The sequence below is a fragment of the Rhinolophus sinicus genome, linkage group LG15 (assembly GCF_036562045.2).
Source record: "Rhinolophus sinicus isolate RSC01 linkage group LG15, ASM3656204v1, whole genome shotgun sequence".
Taxonomy (NCBI): domain Eukaryota; kingdom Metazoa; phylum Chordata; class Mammalia; order Chiroptera; family Rhinolophidae; genus Rhinolophus; species Rhinolophus sinicus.
Window position 1 is genome coordinate 32,414,421 of NC_133764.1, and position 17,397 is coordinate 32,431,817.

Below are 17,397 nucleotides of genomic sequence, written 5' to 3' on the forward strand. Positions count from 1 at the left end.
TTCAGAATTACCTGTGTGTTTTTTAACATTGTTGCTGAGTTGGCAATAATTATATATACTACAGTTTTTAATTTGTTTAAATATACACACACATAGTTTTTGCTTTTTCTTGAAAATATCTTTATCTCTTTTTCCATTTAAATTAAAGCATACAAGTAAATTGAACTGAATCACATAGTTCAAGGTTAGCAATAAAAGTAAAATATTAATATGTAGGTATATAAAGTGTTTTTCATCCTCCCCCCCCTTTTTCCTTCCTTCTTTCCCTCTTCTTCCTTCCCTCCCTCCCTTTTCTTTTCTTATTTCTTTCCTTCTTTCTTCCTTTTGCCTATGAGCAACAAAGCATTTTTAAATGCTCGTGTGCAAATCTTTTATTCCTGTTGTTTTCTGGATCAGAGTTTTGTTCAGGTTACAAGTTGCAAAACTGTCTGGAAGCTTAACACCAGATATAAATAATGCCTTTTTTTCTGATTTGCTTCAGGAATGCAAAATCCATGTTTAAATTACACTTGCACTGTAGATTTAGATTTTGTAGTGGAAATTACTCAGCAGAGTAAGTACTACCACCTACTATGTAGAAAACACCCACTACCACAAACAAACATGCCCCCCCCCCATCCTTAGCTTGTTTCACACACATCTAGTTTCTTTTCACTTTTCTTTGCTTCCTGGACTCTGCCTCCCTATGATCTTGCTTCGTGAGTATCAGAATAGAGGCAGCAATATTCAATACATACAATCTGTTGTCAAATCATCTTCCCCAGGATGGAATGTAAACTCAGCATTCCCATGTACTATTTATCTCTAACTTTCTGTTTAGGTTTATAACATACCCGGACACCCCAATGAGTTATTTGGTAATAAAGATCTTTCAATAATGCCAAAGGTGTATATTCCAGGTAGTGTAAACTCTGCGGATGTAAAATGAGGTTGCTGCGTCATAGAATTAGGATGTTGGCACAATTATAAACCATTTTTATGGGTTTAGAACAGCTTGTAGAACAGCTGTATCCGAATTAACAATTAAGTGCTTCTGTTAGCATTGCAACTTGTAGGCTCTGTGCAAAATGGCATTTCTAGCTTTGAATGCTCGGTCCGGGATGAGAAGTCAGTCAAATATTTTTTCCGATGGCATCTATTTCTCCATGAAGATGACATTATTAGGTGAACTTAATTAGATGGAAAAACAAATAGTGACATCAAGGCTTGGCCCCGCTGTGTGCTGTCACCTGTGAGCGGTCCCTTGCAGAGTGAGGGAGCACAGGGAGAGATGGAAATGCCATTTTCGTGGACCACCAGTTCATCAAGCTTTATGAGGTACTTCACATAGATACACTTAATCTCGACACCAAAACAGTGGGGGGGATATTTTAAATTTCCATGTCATCAAATATCTCATTCTTTGCTTCTTCCTGGCTGACAGAGTCCCAACTGGGACAACAATGTGCCCAGGTTTAAAACAAATTATGGTGATGCTGTTGGGTCTCCTTTGAGGCTGGGGGCTGGGGGAGTGTGCTTAAGTGGCATGGTTCTGGCCCGTGAGATGTCATCAGAACTCTGGGTGTGGCCTCTCAGAATGCTCTTTCACTGGGGCTGACCGAGCTGGCACAGGCCCTTTTGCTCACTGCATACATCCTCTCCTCACCTAGACCTCATCATACTTGGTAGTTGAAGCCCTTGCAGCCGTCTTCCGAGAATGAAAATCAAGGACACCCCTTCCAAAGGAAGCATAGGAGAGGAAAGAGTGCAACCCGAGATTGCATATCTCCAGACTTCTTCCGCAAGAGTGAAAAGAAACATGATTTCTAACTGACACAGTGAGTGATTTCTCCAAAGGCAATTATGCAGGGAACAAAAGGCTGGTAAGGAAAAAAACGATATACCTGTTAGGTCCAGCTTGTACACAGCATTCGATGCAGTTGGTCTCTTTGGAAACCACATGTTTTCTGGGGAGTTGAGGAAATGCCACTATCGTTGTAAAACAAACACAAAAGAATTCCTTTTGGCCTGGAAATCCCTCAGAGACACTGAGGTCTGAGTAACCTTGATAAGATGATTGACCAGCCTACTGTCCCACTGCCCTTTACCTTTTTCCTTCCCTCCCACAGAATGACATTCTGTGTTTTGATGGGACTGTCACTGGGGTTGGGGACCTGAAATCCAGTGAGATTTCGGCAAGCAAGCACTGTGCATCTTGGGCAGGGCTTCAGACCCCCAGGGAGACCAAGCGGCATCAACTTTTCAAGCAGACTCTAAATATAGACCAAGGAACCTTCATCCTTACATTAAATGTTTGTATTTCATTACTTCTGGGTTGGCCAGGATATGTGTAAAGTAGACACTTTGGGAAGCTCCTATGTAAAAGATTGGGAACCAAATTAAAATATTCTATTAGCTCCACTCATTAGAAGCATTGATTCTTCTGCTCTGAGTGTTTCGCAAAGGCGTGTATAAGCCCCTGTTTTTTTGTAAAGGTAAGTTTTGCCTGTGGCCTTGTAGAAACCACCCCTACACACCCTGGGTACTCACGAGGCTCTGCCTTAATTCTAGATTTGGTGTTCTCTCTCTCTCTCTCTCTCTCTCTTTCAGTTTTGAAGGAGCAATATGACCCATCTGCTGGAGAAAATAACTTTGGGCCCCCCACACACAACGCAAGTGGGGATAACAGACACACAGAGGAAGCAGCAGGGAGGCCCTTGGCAAATGGTCTGCAAAGACTCTTCTGGATCTGAGGTCTTTGTAAACGAAAGCTAGTAACTGAGATTCAGTTCAGATAAATCACTGGGCAGAGAGCAAGCAAGGCCTCCTACAGAGGCCTTTTCCTGGAGAGACAGAATCACAGTGCTGCTGGGAAAACATCACGGGCCTGTGTGGCTTTGTAGCTTTTCTGCAGTCAGTAAAACCTTATGTCCAAGTGAGTTCTCACGTTTTTCTTTCACTTTGGATTGCTTCAGCAACTTCACACAGTCGTCTTCCCACTGTGTGGTTAGATCATGAGATCTGGCTGGGGTCAGGCAGCCTCTTGCCTCATCATGTCACCCGGTACTCCTTTCCTCGGGAAAGTCCATGCCTGTGGTTGGGGATCTGTTGTGCAGTCTGGAGACTAAATCGACATAGCTCCATAGAGTCTTCATTGCTGAGTACCTAGCAGGGAAAATTTAAGAATAAATAAACGATGGCCTTTTGCTGTTTGGTCTCATTGATGGATGCTGTTTCATAAATACTGCAAAGGAAAAAGCATACTGGATCTTGAGTCAATCTGTCACCCCTAGAAAACACCTAGAAAACACAGCTGGACTGAGATTGAGGGTCTTCTAAGTCATTAAGGTAACCTGAGCTGGGTAGTCACTCAAGTCGGGTCCTTGATGGAAAGTTGGGACCCTCGGCAGGCTACAGAGACACAGGTTAATCATTTCAAGTTTTCAGCAAGCCGGGAGGATGAAAACCCAAACAGATAGATTAAGTCTTGCTAAATTACATAGCCAAAGAATGCTTTTCCCCCTATGCTATCATTTACCACAGGGCCCATAAAACATCCTTAATCACTATCTAAGTAACTTGAACTTGAGACAGAAAGAGCCCCAAGAGGTTTAGCCCCTGTGGAAACTTCTTTACAGAAAGTTATCAGAAACCTTCAAATTTCCACATAAAATACTTCAGTCGCATGCACGATGCACTGGGGCTCTTTCTTTGAATTAGAAGCACATGTTGTAAATCAATTATTTATTGTGCTGTCTGTTGATTGTATCTGATCCCACTTTGCCAGGGGAGGGGAGGCTAGCCATAGGGTTAAGGACAGAGCTAGCCTCTGCCAGCTGCCAATTCCAGAACCAAAGATTTTTTCGAACATTAGCTCATTTAATCAGATTCCATTTTACATATGAGGAGCCCTCCCACTTAGAGGAGTTATGTAACCCCAGAAACACAGCCACCAAAGGAGGGACAGCAGACGAAAGACACACAAGTTACCAAAGACCAACCCAAAGCTCTTTGAATCACCACAGGTGCTAAGTAGCCCTGATGCTGCCAGAGGTTGAGACATTTTTTATTCTGTAATCATTCAGTGGGAAAAGCCATCATTTCAAGACCCTTTGTGAAATAAAAGCCTGTTCTTTTCTAGAAGTTAACTAGTCATAAACTATTTAGAGAGGGTGGAGTATGGGGAAGGGGACAAAAAAACGTGGGAAGCAGCCGGTAAGAGCAATGATGGATGAGAATAATCGCATCCCACATGTAAACAAAGATTACAGAATTTAAAAGAAAAAGACTCACCTTTTCTCAGGGGAAGGCTCAGGCACGGGGGACCCACCCCTGTGTGGTGATGCCCTGTCACCATGCCTCTCGCCTTGGGCTCAGGAACGTTTGGTCCTAGGGCACGGCCAGCCTTAAACACCATGAGTGGTGGGGCTTTTCCTCCATTAAATGGACACGGTCCATTCTTGAGGCAGGATCTGTGAGGAAAGGAGCCCAACCTGACAGCGTCACAAAAACCGGGGCTGACCACGGGTGCTCGTCTTAGTGATTGCACAGCCTAGAGCAACTTAGCCGGTGTTTCTGCTTCTCAGTCCCCTTATCTATGGTTTTCCTTGCTGTATGATGCTGCAATTCTGAAAGCAGGCTTAAAAATCAGACTGCCTAGGTTTGGATCTTATTTCTACTATTTCCTTCCTGTGCGACTTTGGGCACTTTACCTAACTAACCTCTCTGTGCCCCAGCTTTCTCAACTGTGACGTAAGGAAAATAAGAGTACCCGCCTCACAGTTGTTGTGAGGAGTCAGTGAGACAATATTTGCAGAGTGCTTGGAACAGCACCTGGCACACGATGAGTGCTGATAAAGTACAAGGTGTTGTTATTACCGCCCGCTGCAAACTCTTCATCTCTTTAAGTGTTTTGTCCATTAATTTACAGTCCATAACCTTTAACATTGACTTAAGCCAAGAAATAGAGAGAGAGAGAGAGAGAGAGAGAGAGAGAGAGAGATCATTCAGTAGAAGGAATATAGATTATTGCCATCCAAGTGTAAATGATTTGTGTGCTATCTTACCAAAACCATTTGGATGACATAAACCATGCTTTCTCCATTATGAGGCATTGGGATTCGGTAAAATGGTGCTTTGAGAATAAAAGTTTGACTCTAAGATACACAGAGGCTGAGTGAATAGGCCCAAACCAAGGGGAAATCAGACCGCACGTCCTATGGGATACTCCCCCTCTGTAAACTCCACACTGGACATTCAATTTAAGATGTTTCAAAAAGAGTTGAACTATTTTATATAACAATACCATGCACTACATGCAACCTTCTCCACATGTTCCAGTAAATTAAAAGGGGTCTCGGGAGGAGCAGGCTCATTATCCAGAAATGACCCATCACAACCCCAATACGCTGCCACTAACTGAACCTGGGAAAACGTGCTGGTCTCGGACACGCCCGTGGGTCTGCAAACCACCCGGAAGCCTGAGAGCCACACCTCACGGGCCAGCAAAGAAGTGTGCTGGACTCATCAGCACAGGGAGGAGCAATTCTCCTCCTCTAATGTGGGACGTGCGACAGGAGGGGCTTCACGGACTTCAAATCAGTCAGAAGTGGATGCAAGTTCCAGGTGTGCCTCTTACGAGCTGTATGAACTTGGGCAACATCTTAATTGTCACCGGGCTTCAATTTCTTCATGGATATAAATGGAGGTAATATTTACCTTGTGGGCTAATTGGAAAGAGTATATCAGGATACCCCCCACACGCACGCACATGCACGTATATATATGTATATGTATAGAGTCCTTCCTCAGTATCCGCAGGGGACTGATCCCAGGACCCCTCCCCCTGACCCTGCGGATACAAAAATCTGAGGATCCCAGAGCCCTTATATAAAATGTTTTAAAATTTGCATATAACCTTTGCACATCATCCTGTACACTTTAAATCATCTTTAGATTACTTGTAATGCCTAATATAATATAAATATTAAGTCAGTAGCTATTATACTATATTGTATGGGAAATAATGACAAGAAAAAATATCCTGTACATGTTCAGTGCAGACGCAACCGTCATAGGCTTAACAACGCAGCGCACATCAGCAACAATGTAACTTTTTCCCCTGATTATCTTTGATCTGTGGTGGGTTGAACCCCAGGATGTATAACCCAGGGATGTGGAGGGCGTGTAAAGAGACACACATACATATGCGTAACTATGGTCACACAGGGGTCGCCCAGTAATTGAATATTTCTTGTTTTTCTCCTCTCTATATATATCACTAATAGTAGCATGATTCAAAGGAATTTGAAAGCCAAAGCATTATTAGCTGTGGGCTAATAATGCTTTACTAATTATCCCAAAGTTAGTTCTTTTCTACATACCCATGTTTTTATCTGATGTCTGAGGTCAACTTTCTAAGTATGTTCTCTTCTGCTTCCAAGAGTAATTGATTCTAGTGTCAGCACTGGCACTAATGAGCTGTGGGATTTGGGGGGATTACCCAACCTCTCTGGTCCAATGTTTTCCAGCACTTACAGCATAGGTGTTGAAATTACCTCATGATTCCTTGCAGCCACAAGACATGATTTTCCCTCACTGTACTTTTAGTCCGGATTTTTTGTTTCTTATTGGCTTTTTATAATTTATTTACTAACGTATGTAATTTACTGCAATCTTTTCTATTCTCGTGATTATGGTACTCTCTGAACTTAACAGGAAAGTTCTACTTTCATACTATTTTCTGCTTCTTTTAAAACCCTTCTTTAACTTGTATACTTCCTGTGGTAACAAATTAAGAACTCAGAATAATAATATTTGTTTAATTTAGTTTTCAGACCTGATATTACTCTCCTTTTCTAAAATTGGACCTATTTCAAACAGGAGAATTTAAGGCATTTAAAAATGACACAAGTCTGATTTTTTTTTTTAAAGATGAAATACCGCTTTTGTAATTATGATGGTGGGAAGCGAGTAGTGGCATGAAAAAAGCAGTAACTAAAATTCTGATGAGGGCAACCTAAAGTTATGACAAACTAACAGAGACCATCAAATATGCTGTTAAATGTTATGAAATGCCAGAACACTTAATCTATGAAAGTTGGGGGGAAAATGTTCAGCCAAGGGTGCTACTAACCCTTTGTGTTACTATTTAAAGCAGCATCTTCAGGTTGGTGACTTGTGCAGTGAATGACTTGAACAACTGTACGTGGCCAGGCAGTGTTTTGTTTCGAGTTGGGAAAAAGTGTCTGCTTTTTAATCTCCTCCCAATATGTATAACTGACCACGACTGCAGCACCTAGATTTCCAGACCCCAGTGGTCTCTTAGTCCCCTGAGCATGAGAGAGATGGTCTATAATATCAACACCAAATAATCACAAATAAATGGATAACACATTGGAATATTCTGGGCACCCTTCCCATTATCATTTCATGGCTGCGGTGGGACCTAGGGAAATAACAATTTGCAAATTACAAATCTGAACCTTTACTGTAAACCAAAATTTTCAGAATGGCTTTTTTATTCCTATATTACAAACGACTATGAGGGTAGTCATGAAATCATGGATTTGAACAACATCAGATCCATCAGACAGTACGAAGTTCTGTTTATCCTTTTCCGGAAATGTAACGTGTTGCCCAAGTTATTATTCTTTGTTTAAAAGCTTTGGACAATAAATAAAGTGAAGGATCTGTATCCGTACTCGTCCTTTCTGGGATTGGGGATTGAGTGAAAGCAAAATATTAATGATTTTGCAGCAGAAAGAAGAAGATTAAAAAAAAAAAAAATAGAAACACTTCATCTTTTCACCAAAGGCTAGGGTGATTAATTGGTCTTTTGAAATACCATAAGGATAATAATAACAACTATTAATAGTAGCAATTACGTAAAAGCCTCTGGTAATTCTATTAGGAGGTTGAGTATTCTTGGTCACCATTGCGCCACCTTGTGGTCACCAGGGAACACATGTTTTTTTCCATGAAGTGAATCCACGTTTTTATCCCCCGCCCCTCCCGCCTCCCACTTCTATGGGATGATATTTGGAAGAGTAACTTGGCAACTACATTGCCAGTAAGGCTTCTGAAAGAAATATAATGGGCGCCGCTCAAGTCAAAAAATAACCCGCCCTGAAAAGCAACAATAGTATTGGTCTAACTATGGGGATTCCAAGGATGAGATTTTTCCTTTGCTACCTCCATGTGGATTATATATTTAGAAGATGAAATTGGAGTTCATTTGGGTTGCCATTCTACAAATAGAGACATGGAAGTCTGGATCATGTCCACTGAAATCTAATAAATAACCCAACAATCTTTTTATAGTAAGAGAATGCAGCCAGAATTTAGGTATCAATTACTAATACTGTATTAGAATAATCACATTAATGCATATATGGAAATAACTTAATAAACATGATTTTCATGATGAGTAAAGATTTGCTTTGTAAATATGGGCATTATAATCTCATAATTTTTATGCATTTCAAAGAGTCGTGATATTTGTTTAAAGGATTTTTCTGTTTTCTAAATTCCACTTATGTCAGCATCCAGATGTGAAGAACAGAGAAAGACAGGATTGGCCATCTTCCCACAGAGGACTTGTCTGCTAGGGACTAAATTATATCTTTTGTAACAAATTCAGGAATTTAATGGCCACTGTTTTATATTATCAGGGCTTGTTTGATCAAGGATATAGTTTTTATCAAGGATGAAGGTATTAGAAAAAAATGAGGTTCCAACAATTCTTTCATTATATGTAGTGTGTTTTGTGTGTGTGTGTGTGTGTGTGTGTGTGTGTGTGTGTAGAGAATGAGAGAGAGAGAGAGAGAATGAGAGAGTTTTAATTAATTCTCACAGAGGCACTGCCAGGTTTTAAGTCTCTTCATCAGTCTCTTGGTCTGTTTCTTTGTCTTTATATCTGTCAATTTCTCTCTCTCTCTCTCTCTCTCTTTCTATATCTTATTCTCATTCTCTCTATTTTAGTCTCCCTGTCTTTCTCTCTTTGTGTCTCTCTTTGTTACACTTCTCTAATTCAATTTAGACTGAAATCTAGGAGGTCAGCTGACTTGGATTTGAATCCTAGCTCTGTGGATTCCTAGTGGTGTACCCTTGGGCAAGTTACTCCAACTTCTAAACCTGTTTCCTTATCTGTTAAATAGGGGCACTTGCCTCATACATTGTTGTGACAATTAAGTGACACATTGGATGTACAAGTACTTAAGATAATACTTAGCACAGAAGTAAATGGCCAGTACATGGTGGCTGTCTAAAAAAGGTCTCTATTTGTAATATTCAAATCTCTGTCATCATAAGATGCTCCAATGTTGCCTCATTTACAGGTATGATGTCACTACAAATTAGAGATGTAGCTCTAGAATTTCAAACAGAAAAATCTTCTATGTGCCTCTTCTCACCACTTTATCAATGAAATGCTAAGAAGCAGAAACATCTTGCCTACAATCACGTAATTAAGTAGCAGAACCCATACATGAATTCATATTTCTTCTTGTACATCCTCACCCAGAGTTGGTTGAAATAAACAATAATTCTCATTCTAAGTTATGACTTTATTTTTCCAACTAGTCCTTCCTTCCTCCCATTTGATTCTTTATTTATTTGTCAGACTAGAATTAACGCAGTCAGTGAAATAAGAGTTTTCAGTCACAGTATCTGATTTTTCTAAAATTCATTCATTCATTCATTCATTCATTCATTCATTCATTCATTCATATATTCAGCATTTACTTTGTATCCAGTCTTACATAGACATTGTGTAGGCAATAATGAGCGAAACAGAAAAATGATCTTGCCCTCTTGGAACTTACATTCTAGTAGGAGAGAGAACAAGGAAAGAAACAAATACATAATTTAACACTAAGCACAGTTAAGTGCTACGGACAAACAAAATAAGGAGTGTGCCCATGCCAAGAGCGATGGGTGCCATTTCAGGTAGGGTGGTCAGGGAAGCCCCCTCAGCTGAGGTGACATTTACTCAGACTGTTAGAACAGAATATTCTAAACCTAGAATAGAGAAAGTAAACCCTATGGATGCCTGTGAAATAGAGTTCCAAGCCTGTGCAAAGACCCTGACGCAGAATGAGGTTTGAGAGTCTTGGGAGGTAGCAAAGATGCGAAATTCCATTTTGCCCAGGTGTGTTTCAGATGCTTATTAGCTACCCAAGTGGAGAAAATGATAGGAAGCTGTCTGTGTGCTCTGGAGTTGTGGAAGACGGTCAGACCCGAGGATGTCAGTTGGAAGCCCTCTCCATATACACGCCTTTAAAGGTGTAGGCTTACCTGAGCTCTGCCATCAGGTGAATGGCGGTAAGAGAACATGGTACTAGAGCCGGGTGCTCTAGTGAGGCTGAGACTGAAGAAAACTCATCACAGGAGGATGAGAAGGAGCAAGCAGTCTGCGAGGTATTAAAAAAAAAAAAAAGAGGTGGTACAAAAATACCAAAAAAAAAAAAGAAAGAAAGAAAGAAAAGAAAAGAAACAGAGGAGAGTGGCTGGCTACTTCACAGCCAAGTACAGAAAGTGATCCAAGAAATCATTGACTCTCAAGCACTACTTAGAGGCCACGTGTGAAAGAACAGACTTGACTATAGGACTCAGATTGAAGATCTGGAGCGAATGCCTGATTCAAGGAGATTGGAGGGAGAATGAGAGGTGAGAAAGTCGTGACAACTTTTCAAATGTCTTCATATAAAGGGGAGAAGGTCAATGACATAGTAATAGCGGGAGGGAGATACAGGTTCCTTTTATTTTATTTCTTTGTATTTTCCTTTTTTTTTTTTCTGTAAGTGGGAGGTAGTTCAGCATGTTTATGAACAGATGGGAATGATCCCATACAGAGGAAAAAATAGACAATGTAGGAGAGAGGGGATAATTAAAGAACTAGAGTCCTTGAATATTTGGGAAGGGATGGCATCTATTCTACAAGTGGAGGGAGAGATGACATTGTAGCCACAGATACAGGAGGGAAAACACCATATACAGGTAGAGATGTGGAGGTGAATTTCATCTTGGGGTACAGGGGGCTGTTCTTTCTGCTTTCATTTTTTCAGTGCAATGGGAAGTAAGGGAGTGAAGGGTATTAGAGATTTGAGTGCAGATAGGAAAGGTCCAAATACTCAGAGACTACGAGTGTGAATAGACTAAAGAAGTGTAACTGACCTGACTCCCAGGCAGTCCCAAAGCTCCCTTGAAAGTTTGTGGCCACACATTTAACGTAACATCAGACAGCATGGCTATGTGCTTTCCTGCCTCTATAGCATTTGTCATAAAGTTTAGCTCCCAAGAACTTGTCAGTTCAAAAAAAATCCAGCTTTCCAAATGAACATGTTGGATTTTGGTAATCGGCACATGCACTCATGCTTTCAATTAAAAAGATAACTAATTTTACCTGCAACATTAATTGTGAGGATCTAGAAACAAGTGGCCAAATCACCATTTTTGGCTCACAAAGCACATCTTACCACCTCAGTACACCAAAGAGAACAAACCTCTAACTCTTTTGCAATATGCTGGCTCTCCCTAGCTTTCGCTACTTGGTCATATGTTACAACCAACTGTTGAAGGGAAATGTGTCAAGTGTGTTGGGACTCATCCTATCCGTTGGGTCTGTATACTATTTCACAAGCTTTTGAGTATATCGTATTAAAGCACAGTAGAAGGGGCCAAGTGCTGAGTGCCACGAGCTGGAGGACCACGAGTTTGGTTTACACTGAAACTGCTCTGGAACAGTGGCCATCTGGCTCCTGTGGGTGGATGCTGGAGCAACATGGCAATCAACTGAGAAACGAGCCTGTCAACCAAACATTCGTTTGTCCTCATGAGAGTTTCACTTCTTTTTTTCCATTCATGGATTTGGGTTTTTTTTCTGTATTTACATATAAGGTGAAAACTAGTATTTTCAGTTAATGCCAACCCTACCTCCATCTATATACCCTCTGTTGCTTTTGATTTCCTCTGCAATGGACCCTTCCTATATCCACTGTTTTTGAGGGGACAGAGCTTAATGAATTTGGTGCTGCCTTGGTTTGGGACATATTCTTTGATATCCTTTTATAACAAAGTTTTTTTAAATTTATTTTTCGTACTTAAAAAAATTCACTATTACAGAGCACATAGCTAAGTAATGTTAAATAGGGCCATTTAATCAACCTATTAGAGCCTAGAAACTAAACAGGCTCACTTTTCATTGGCCATGTTATAAAGACAGAGAGATGATTTCAAGTCTGATGATGATTTTTCAGTGAATAAATGAAGTATTTGTAAAGCTGTGTTTGGGTGCATATTAGGACATACATTCCTGTATTGACTAATGAATAATGATGCAAACAAACTCTAATTTAATGTATACCTTGTGTGTGTCATTGCAGATTCAATAGTAATATTTGAATGAGGAATGTATTTATATTTAGTTTAGAGTAAACTTGCCACTTATCAGATAGCTACAGTAAACTGTTGATTTTTGTTGACTATCATAACATAAGCAAGAGACAGACTCAGGAAAACTTGTTGGTATACACAGTTACAAATATTTGCAAAGGAAACACTCTTGAACATATAAAATGCGCTACCTTGTTTCCTGATTATTTGCAATGATAACTGATGCTATATTTAAATTTTCCAGGAGGCTGAATGATGGAAATTGATAGTCCTGTAAGAACATTGTGTTGCAAAGACAGGACATTATTGTTTTCAAACTTATAGGCGATTACTGGCTATGAAGAAAGTCATGGTCTCTAGCTTTGCATCCTTTGTGCTGAAAACTACAATGATGATAAGGCTGATAATTGTAACACCACCTGTAGACCAACCTTCAGAGATCATCAGATTAAAGTAACTCTTCAAAAACAAACAGAAGAAGCAATATTAAGTTGGTGCATAAAACTGCAGTTTAAAAGGTTAAAAATAATTGCCAAAACTGCAATTACTCTTGCACCAACCTAACATAATGATGTGATATTGAATGCCATAATGTTGAAACCAGGCAGGGCATGGAGAACTAAGGTAATAACTCATATTAAACTTTGTTTATATCATAAGCATTTAAATTGTATGACTCCCAGAGGGCTTACATTGATGTAGAAGTTTTTAAAATTGATTGTAACAATTTTACTTCTAGTGGATGAAATTGTTAAGAAGACCAAAAAAAAAAAGGTAAAATTTCTGCCATTTTAATTTAGTCAAAGAGGTCACAGAAAAATAACTCTGAATGGAACCTTAAGGAAGACCTTGCTCTCTTCCATGTTTGTAAAATAAAAAACAAGGCCAAAAAGAGAATTTGTCCATGAAGTGTTTTTATATTTTTTAAAAAGATTTTTATTAAAAATATAGCTAACATACAATATTACATCAGTTACAGGGATAGTTATTCAACATTTATATACCTAAAGGAGTGATCACCATGATAAGTCCAGCAACCATCTGACACTGTACCACGTTATCACAATATTATTGACTATATTCCCTATGCTGTACATTACATCCCCATGACGTATTTGTTTTATACCTGGAAATTTGGACCTCTTATTCCCCTTCACCTTTTCCTTGCCTGTTTAATTTTTCAATTACAGTTGACATTTAATATTATTTTATATTAATTTCAGGTGTACAGCATAGCGGTTAGACATTTATATAATTTAAGAAGTGATCCCCCTGACTAGTCTAGTACCCACCTGGCACTGTACATAGTTATTATCATATTATTGACTATATTCTGTGTGCTTTACTTTAAATGTTAATGACTATTTTGTAACTACAAATTTGTGCTTTTTAATCCCTTCACCTTTTTCACCCTGCCCCCAACTCCCCTCCCATCTATCACCCCAAGCAATCTAGGACCCCCTCAGACACCATATGTAATTACATAGTTACAATATTATTGACTATAATCCTTGTTCTATACCCTACAACCCCATAACTACTTTGTAATAACCAATTTATACTTAATTCTTTCCCCTTCTTTAACCCACACTCCCAACCCCCCTCCCATCTGGCAACCATCAAAATGTTTTCTGTACCTATGAGTTTGTTTCTGTTTTGTTAATTTTGTTCTTAGATTCCATATGTAAGCGAAATCACATTGTATCTGTCTTTCTCTGACACTCCCCTCAGCACAGCATCCTCCAGGTCCATCCATGCCACAGCAGGTGGCAAGAACCCATTCCCTTCCTTGGCAGAGCAATATTCCAATGTATATATGTACCACCTCTGCTTTGTTCATTCTTCCACTGATGGTAGCCTATGTATGTAGTAGGTGCCCTGTGGGGCTCTGGGACAGTCTCCTTGGTCAACTGAGTCAGGGGCTCCAGGAGTATTCCTTGTGGATTTTGTGTGCTGTCCTGTTCTAGCTGAGCTTTTGTTGCTATTGGCACATCAGTGAGTGGGATTGGCCCTCAGGCTGACTGGCTGTGGGGTGTGTCCACATCCACAGCTTATTGGCCGCAGTGCAGAAGGCCGACCCCACTGAGTGGAATTCACCCCAATGGGCTCTGATGCCTGTTGAGACCATCCTTTGTGTGTGCCACTTTTGGGAATGATTGGGTGTTGATCTGCTGTGGTCTGAAGCAAACCTCCAAGTATGTTGAGTCTCAGGCCTCTTGGGAGGGGTACTGGTGCAGGGCCAGGGCAGCCACTGCCTGTGACTGGTTGGGAGCTACCTGGTAGGAGCTACAAGGCTATCTGCGGTTGTTTGTTGCCTGTGCTAAACCTGGAGGCGTGTGGAAAAGGCCACACCGCTAACTGAGGATGGCTGCCACCAGTACAGGTCCTGGGGTAACTCCGCAAAACGCCAGGACATCTGGAGACCTGCTGCCACTTGCTGGCTCCACTAAGATTCAGCCACTGATAAAGCCTCATGCAGTACGTGAGTTGGGTGATGAAGGGTCTCAGGGAGTCACTAGAGTGGGAAGAGTTGTGGTCACCAGGCTAATGTAGACTCTGATTTGGTGTCAGTACTGAGCCTGGAACTACTCAGCAAAAGTCTCAGAGCACATGGAGGCCAGTCACCACCCACCTGGGGCCCATGGACTCTTAGTTTTCCAAGAAAGAGTGCAATGTGGAAGGGCCTGGCTGCTCAGGGTGAAAGTGCCTCCAGTTGTGCTTGAGTTGGGTAGGGCGGGGTCCCAGCTGAGTCAGCAGGGCAGAGCAGTCGAGCTCATCAGGCCAATCAGAATTAGATTTGGCCTGTGGGGGTGGGCTCAACATAGGAAAGATGGTGCCTGCCTGCCAGCTGCACAGGAGGAAGACCTCTCACCAGAAAAATGCGACTGTCCTCCAGTTTCCCCCTGAAGCTGCACTCCTCAGTCTGTCATCCATATGTCTCTGAGACCCCCCAAGTCACCGTCCCTCCGCTGGAGCCCAAGGTGAGTGCCTGCGAACAAGTGAGTCTGTGCCTGGGCTGTTTAAGAGGACATCTGGGTTTCCTGTAGCTTTCCATCCCTCCCAAATGAATGGCTGGCACCAGTACTCCAGGTTGGAGATCCTGGTGTGGGGGACTGCAGTCCCTCGCTCCTCCAGGGGGAACCTCCATGGGCCATGGCTGAGATATCCCTCCTTATTCTCAACGACCATGCTGAGGTTTGGGGCTGGCCTCTTTCGTGTCTCTGCCCCTCCTACCAGCCTCGACGTGGCTTCTTCTTTATATTTTTAGTTATAGGACTTCTGTTCGACTAGACTTCAGGTGGTTCTCCAGGTTGACTGTTCTATAATTCAGTTGTAATATTAATGTGTTCATGGAACGACGCAGGCACAGTGTTTATCTATTCCACCATTTGGATCTCTGTCCATGAAGTTTTGATGAATACTAGGGGTGCCAAAAAAATGTATACACATGACTTGTATTCATCTTTTATTGTCCAGTATATATTATTACAATTTCAATACAGTTTTTTTCCTTTCTTAAAATGTGTGTACATTTTTTGGCACCCTCTGTATTTAACTTTAAAGATTACTAAAATCCCTCTTTAAATAAAAAAATAATTAATACTAAATAGAAAGGATTTGTGGAAATCCTATGTTGTTTGAAGTCATTAATATCACCATTTCCATTTCATTAGAGTGGATTCTGAAACTCAAAATTCCACCAAAATGAATGAGTTGGCTTTATTTCTTTTTAATGTTTGATGAATTTTCTTCCTAGAACTTCTTATAAAATGCAATCATTTATGTTCTTGAATCCCATCCATCCTTACATTTGATTTCTCCTCCTCCCCCTTTTGTGTTTATATTTAATTGACTCCTAGAGGCAATTTTAAACATTTTACCCACATATACCACATGGTTTGGATGGCTAATTGTTTTCTATGGAAGCACAGCCACTGTGCTTCTATCTAATTGCATTAAGGAAAATTAAGGTCAGGTGACAAACCTATCAGAAACAAGCTCATTCAAAATGAACATTTTCAGGAAGACTTTCCCATGTTAAGACCTGGTTTTCGGGATCTATCTGTGGGTTTAGCATGTGCAATGACAAACCAGGAGCAAGGGAGTTATTGATGGGATGGGCTCTAATTTCCTTTTTTTAAAAAATATGCAAAGGAGCAGAAGTCTGAAAGCCTTATTTATTTAATACTGAGTTTTTGATATAAAAATGAACCAACAACTTAACTCTGACAGAATTAAATTAGGGTTAAATTAGGCTCATAGACATATCTAATGGGGTTCAGGGAGAAAAGACCAAACTTCTATTAATCCTTAGAAATTTCTAATGAGAACAAGTCTTTGGTGATTTTGTACATTGGTACCTAGAGAAAATTTAGCAGGATCTGTCTTCTATGAAGCACAGCGGTAAAAGGTGCACACTGAATTATGGTGAAAATATGCATTCTATTTTTTATTTTTTTCTTATTAAACCCAGTGAAAGATTTCCCAAGTATATTATATTATTATATTAATTATATTTCTATATATAAATATATCATTTATATGAATTATATGAATTATATATTACATTATAGATTATGTTATATATGATATTAAAGCTGAGATATGGGAACGGGACCCATCAAGAATACTAGCGGCCACCACCATAGCAGCTGTGTAGTGCCTATCTCCAGATGTTTTTACACGAGAGAGAAATAGGTCTATGTTGGTTAATACATTGCTATATTGAATCATTTTATTATAGAATATATAATTATAGACTATTATAGAATATATCTATATATATATATGTATCAATAATGACCTATTTAGGTTATTATGGATCATTTTGCATTATTTATTTAAAACAAATAGTACATTGAACTATTACTTGATAACGTTTTGTTGTGTGTGTGCCTCTTAAATTCACCCTTGGGATGCGCAGACCCTTACTTACCACATCCTAATCCTGGTACTGACAACAAATATAAAAAGAAAGGCAGATATAGACACTGATATAAACAGATACATTTCTTTTTCCCTCAA